We start from the raw sequence: 7366 nt of genomic DNA on the forward strand, positions 1-7366 counted from the left end.
AGATATTTGAAATATATGTAAGCTTGTAAAAAAATATTTTGCAAATCAAAAACACACAAGCTTAATGAGTCTTGCAACAATTATGCAAAGACTCACTAGCTACAAGGGTTTTCCCACATGAATATTTATTAATTAAATCAGGGGAAAAACCCTAGCTAACAACTCTCAATGAAAATAACAATCAATCTATAACAATGAGAGTTTTAGAAATTTGAATCACTCAATAACACTCTTCGGAAGTTGGATTTCTCAAAGGAATAACAAGCAAAGAGTGTTTTGGGCATTGTATGAAAAATATGCTCTTTGAAAATTGAGAGGATTTTTCCTTAATGATATTTCTAATCTCCTCTAATTTTTTCAAATGAACTCATATATATAGAGAAGCCAAAAATATAACCGTTTGGGACATACAGGGAATTATTAAAAAAAATTTAAATGAGTTTAAGAAATTAACTTTGTTTTACCCTAATTAACCGCCCGAATAGACACAACAGGAAAAGGTGAATTTGAATTTCGGGTGCTAGAAAGTGGGTTCAATTTGCTGAACAAGGCAATTTTCCATTATGTCTGAGGTTCAGTCGCTTGAACCAAAGTTCTACCAAAATGCCAAGTTTGGTCGCCCGAGGTGAAAATGAACTATAAGTTCGGGCGCCCGGTGACGATGGAAGAGTAAGGGTACAAGTTCGGTTGACTGAGGATAGTGAAATCCTTTTTGGTTCGGTCTCCCGAAGTCAGGTCAACTATTTGACCAGTCCATGGTTCGATCGCCTGAAGTCCTTATGATTTTAGCCTAAGGTTCATTACTTGATTTTAATTTTACCCCTGATTACATATGATCTATAGTGGGGTCTTGTGCACTAGGTGTAGGGACCTAAAGTCTATCTAAGGTCACTTGAGCATACAGTCCTATCATGCATGATGTAGATTATTATAGACCATACTGAATTACAGTCCAAACCAGAATGAAGAATATATAAAATACAAATAAGACACAATATTCTTCAATCTTTTGTAAGATCACCATACGCCATCACGACATAGCATTCTTTCCAATTCAATGCGTAGAGTAAACCTGCATACAAACTCAGAGCAAACATCAGTACCAATGTATTTGTCATTATCAAAACAGGATATGACCAATTAGGTCAACAATCTTCCCTTTTTTGATAATGACAAATACTTTATGCAAAAGTGGATACAACAAAGAAAGGCTCTTGTTGGCCTAGCTGGGCTTACGACTCTTGATTTTGATGATAACAAAGTAAGGCTAACTAATCTATTTCAAAGTAGTGATATTTCGGTTAGTGAAGGCAAAAAGGATTACAGATGATAAAAGGGACAAATTTTGAAATCTCATGTCAACGTTCAGATCAAATTGTTAGCTTTACAGTGATCCCAAAAGGGGGGGTGAATTGGTATTTTTAAATTTCTATCCCCTAGGTGTTCCTCCTAACAGCACTATGTTCACAACCCTATAGTCAATCTAGTGCAAGTAATATCAGAAGTTAATTAAAGCAGTTTAATCAATTACACATGCACCAGAAAGCTGTAATGAATAAGGTAACACACAGATATGTTATCGAGGTTCGGCCAACTGCCTACGTCCCCGCCTTGGCTAACCAGTACAAGGATTATCACACTAACTTGCTCACATAAATGGGTGGAGCGAAACCTATACAAACCAGGTCAAATTATCATAGGGCTGACCTCAACCTTAACCAGGTCAATTAGCACAGGGCTGACCTCAACCTTTACCAATCCTTACCGGGCTGGATTACCGCCCCCTCAGGCCATGCTTGGAATCTCTCAGATATACACACAAAAGGTACAATGTATGGGTGCTTTAATGTAAAGCAAATATGTACCACAAATGCGCACAATATCACAGATGATTTAATAATGTAAGTTCAGTGTGGTCAAAGTAGTTTAACTCTCAAATATATTTTCTATTAGTATTATATGTACGTGAGAGTGTCAACAAGCAATCTTTGTATTTCTTGATGTTCTCAATCAAGAAGCTCAAACAAAGATATCATGCAATATTCAAATATCCCAAATAGCAGAATATGTCAATCACATGAATAGTGTATATGCTTGGTTTGCAAGATATATGTAATCTTTGTATTTCAGCAAATGATGTAGACTTGAATGGATATTGCCACAAAGATTAATTTAACACACACAAATATCTTTTCACAAAAATATCGATATGAATACCACAAGATATTTGAGTACGTTTGAAAATATTTTTGCAAACCAAAAACAAATACAAACTTCCTAGGATATTGCAATGAGAATGTAACACTTAGAAGTTCAGCAAAGTCTTCTTAGGATAGGCTTATGAGAAAAGCCCCCTAAGAATACTTAGGTAATGCTCTCGAGAAAATTGATTCAAACAATCAAAGAATGAGAGAGCAAACTTCTAACCAATAACACTCAAATACACTTACAAATGATACTGAGATGAAGTAGGTAAGTTTGAGTGAATTTTGAAGTAGTATAAACAGTAGGGAGTATTTAGCTTGAGAGAGAAATATGATTTTTGGTTTTTGCTAATTACCCTTAATTCTCCCAAATGAAATAGTATATATAGACATACCAAAATATTTGACCGTTGGGGACCTATTAGGGATTGTTGGAAAAGTTTAATGACACTTAAACCATTTTAACCTTGTTTAAAAATTATTTATCCGCGATAAAAATTAGGGCAACCCAAGAGGTCTGGTCGACCAGATCAGTTTCGGTCGACCAAGTCTCATATGGTTTAGTCAACCAAGGGAATATTGAACTAAGGGCTCGTTCGACCAGGAGAGGGCGATTTCTCAATTTTCCGAGGTTCGGTCGACCAGGCCATTTTGAATGGCTAGTTCGGTCGACCAGACCGCTGGAAATTTTCCCGAAGACCCTCCGGTCGACCAGGTAGTTGGAGAACAAAAGTTCTCGGTCGACCAGATGGTCAAATGTTGACCAAGGAGGGTTTCGGTTGACCAGGTCTCTTTGAACAACCTGGTTCGGTCAACCAGATGGTCAAACTTTTAACCCAGGGAGGTTTCGGTCGACCAGAGCCTTTTGAACTACCTAGTTTGGTTGACCAGATGGTCAAAATTTTGACCCAGGGAGGTTTCGGTCAACCATATGGTCAAACTTTTGACCCAGGGAGGTTTCAGTCGACTAGGGCTTTTTGAACTGACTTGGCTGGTCGACCGAAAGTGCACCATGTGTGCATTTCGGTCCTGTTTCGAAACATACAAGCCTTATTCAAGTGCTTAACAAACAAATGTGTAAATGTGTGTGTCCTAAGGTCACTTGGGGTCCAATTTGGAGACACCGAAAAACTCCGGTGTCGGTTGACCGAAGGGAAAACCCTAAGGTCACTCTAAGGTCATTTTGCATTATGATTTGGCTTGAGCTTACAAGATAAATCATGCATATGTTGTGTGTGCTTATTACAAACCAAATGTCCTAATTACTATTATAGACCAAATAGACCACTAAATATATTACAGCTGAAAAACACGAACTGGTCTTCAAGATTTAAGCTTTTAACATGCCATTAGTGATCTGCTAAAATGGACCTACACATGAACTAGATATTTGTTGACCTTATTGGTCACGCCCGGTTTTGATTATGACAAATACTCATTGTATCTAATGAGTAGTTGAGCTCTTGTGCAGGAATCAAGAATGATAAAATCAAGATGTGCACAAAGCAAGAAAGGCTTGAAGACAATTTCATAAACTCTTAATTATAATATTTTCCAGTGAAATTGTCTGTAATAGTAATTAGGGTTTTTCGGTTTGTAATAAGCTCACACACATCATATGAATGATTTACTTTGTAAGCTCAAACCGAACCATAGAAAGATCTTAGGGTGTACCTTCGGTCGACCGACACCGGACTTTTTCGGTGTCTTCAAAATTGGACCCCAAGTGACCTTAGGACACTCACCTTTGCACTTGTATGTAATAGGCACTTGAATAGGGTTTAAATGTTGCAAGAAGGGACCGAAATGCACACTTGGTGCACTTTCGATCGACCGGCCAACTTAGTTCAATTTGGCCCGGTCGACTGAAACCGGTCCGGGTCAACTGTTTGACCCATGCCCGGTCGACCGAGCACTCATAGGTCATTTGACCTCGGTCGACCGAACCTCCTGGGGGTCAACAGTTTGACCTCCCGGTCGACCGACCATTTTTGTTCATCAACAACTTGGTCGACCGAAGGGCCTCGGGAAAATTCCCAGCGGTCCGGTCGACCGAACCTCGGAATATTGAAAAATCGCCCTGCCCGGTCGACCGACCCCTTAGTTCAAAATGCCCTCGGTCGACCGAGCTACTTGAGTGCCGGTCGACCGAGCTACTTTTGGTCGACCGGACCTCTCGGGTTGCTCCCATTTTTACCGTGGTTAATACTTTTCTAAACAGGGTTAAAATGCACTAAACTTCATTAAACTTTTCTAATAATACCCTATAGGTCCCCAACGGTCATATTTTCTCCCTTGCCTATATATATGCCTTCATTTGCAAAAATTAAAAGATGATTAGCCACTTTGATTAGGGAAAATTCTTTGAAAATCCAAAACCCTATAATACTCATTCTTAAGCCTCCTACACTCATACTTACCTTCTCATACAAATTAAACCCTTTGTAAGTTGATTGAGTGCTAGTCTAAGTAGGTTTGCTCTCCCATTCATATTTGATTGTTTTATTATCCTTGAGAGCTAAACCTTGAGTATTCTTAGGGGACTTTATTAATAAGTCTATCCTAAGAAAACTTTGATAGATCTTCTAAGATTTGCACCTCCATTGCCACATCTTAAGAAGATAGTATTTGTATTTTGGTTGCAAAACATTTTCAAATATCTACTGTGTTATTAATCTTGAAAATATTTGATGAGATATTTGATAGTGTGATTAAATCTTTGTTGCAATACTCGTTAACTCATATATCTTTTGCTGAATACAAAGATTGAATATCCTTTTGCAAACCAAACTTATACGTTGCTAGATCTTCATATACATATGTGTATTGAGAAAACTTGTTGATTGAAATATATGAAGTCTGGATGATATCTTTGTTTGAGCACTTAGATTAAATATCTTGTGATACAAAGATCATTTAGGTTTGCACTCTCACGCACTCATTACAACGATAGTAAATCTATTAGAGAGTTGACATCTTAGACCACACTGAGCTTACAAATTACTTCATATTTGTGGTGTATATTATTGCGCGAATTTGGGTACATATCTGCTTTACTTGAAAGCATAATCACTGTACCATCTCATTGTAATACACTTTAGTTGTGTTTCCAGGCACGGGCCTGAAGAGGGAGACTAGCCCTGGAATAGTCCCGGATTGGCTTAGACCCGGTTAGGAAAGCTAGGTGCGTCGTCCTGTTAAGGCGTGTAGGTTGAGGTCAGCCCCGCTAATTGACCTGGTTAAGGTTGAGATCAGCCCTGTGTTAATTTGACCTGGTTGTAAACGGTGCCGCTCCACCCTTAAGTGAGCTCTTAGTGGAAACCTCTAGCTTGCGAGCTTGAGGCGGGGACGTAGGCACGGTTGGCCGAACCCTGATAACATATCGTGTGTTCATTTATATTTCCGCACTTTATATTAGCCGCACATGTATGTTATGGGTGAATGATGCGTATGACTTAAATTTCACATTATACTTATCTACGCATTTGGAAATTGAATAGGCAGACCCTAGATTGTGTATATACTGCTGTTTATCCGGCATAACCTAGGTGATAAATTTTAAAATTCCAATTCACCCCCCCTCTTGGGAATACACCAATTCTAACAATTGGTATCAGAGCCTCGTTGCACTTGACTTAAACGTTTTTGCAAAAGATCGCAATGGCTCACATTGGTGTATCCCCATTCATTGAGGGACAGTCACTTTCCAGCCCTCCAATATTTTGTGGTGTCAACTATACCATGTGGAAAGTTAAAATGACCATATTCTTGAAATCTATTGACTGGAGGGTCTGGCTTGTAACTGCCAAAGGAAGATGTGCACAAATACATGAAAATGATTTTAATATGATTAGTTCTAATGCCATGAACATGTTACATCTTGCTTTAGATTCTGATATCTTTGTTGAGTCTGTGGCATATCAAAGTGCACAGGAAATCTGGGATAAACTGGAAAAGAAATACGGAAAATCCCAGGAATTAGAAATGGTAACTCCTCTAGATGCTCCAAGTTTAAATGATCAAGAGGAGGTAATTCATGAGCTAGACATCAAAGATGAGGTATATGATTCTTACTCTAGCCCTCCTGATGATTTATGTAATGAATGCTGTATTGGGTCATGTACTGAATCATCTGTTGATAATGCTATAAATGGTTCATGTGATGTTTACTATGAAAAATTCTGCGATGAATCATATGTTTATTTTTGTGACATATCAAATGCTGGACCATCTGTTGAATATCATGATAAGTTTGATAATGATGTTTGTGATGATTCATATATTGAATGTTGTAGTTTATTAAGGAATGAATCATCGGTTGTACTTCATGATAGCCCTATTGAGCATGCATGCAATGATTCGCATGAAAATGATTGTGATAACCCTTGTGGTAAATCATGTGCTGATTTGAATAGTAAAAGCATGCTATCATATGAAGAACTAGAAAAGACTTTGTTGAAAATCCACAAGTTTCTAGTTATAATCTCTAAGCATGAAATACGCCTAAAGAATGAGAACAAAAGAATAGCAAAACAATTAAAGGGGCTGAAAAATTTAAATGCGATTCTTGAAAAGAAAAAGGTTAAGAAAATATTGAATATTGCATGCTTGGATGAAGAAAGAAATGATTATTCGAAAATTGCTCTTGAGATTAAAAATGATACGAATAATCATAATCAACCCTTCGGACCTAAAGAGAAAACTTTTTTCAAAAAGGGTTCGGGTTGCTCACATAAAACCAATGATCCAGTCTCACTAAAGAAATATGAATTAAATAAGCACAATCCTTCACGTATATTCTATACTTGCTTATTTTGCAAATTTGTGTGGTTTAATTGCCTACTAAGAAACGAGAAAGGACTAGAAAAGGAAATAAGATGGATAATCAGTGAAGCAAACCTCGTAGGACTTAAAGAAAAGCAAACTCAAACTGAAAATACATTCTTGCTATCCTTTCTTTATTCCTAGGATTAGGAGTTGAGACGATTGTAGTGTCAGGAAGTGATTGTTGTTTAAAACGAAACTCTTAGTATGCAGACTCACTAAACTATCTTGTTATACTAAGAACCTTTATCCACTTCCAAATGGACATGGCATGTACGCCCGGTATTTAGGTCTAATTGCTTAACCCATGCCATCACATTTGTAGGACACTATCCAAT

The sequence above is a fragment of the Malania oleifera genome, chromosome 7 (assembly GCF_029873635.1).
Source record: "Malania oleifera isolate guangnan ecotype guangnan chromosome 7, ASM2987363v1, whole genome shotgun sequence".
In the NCBI taxonomy this organism is placed as follows: Eukaryota; Viridiplantae; Streptophyta; class Magnoliopsida; order Santalales; family Ximeniaceae; genus Malania; species Malania oleifera.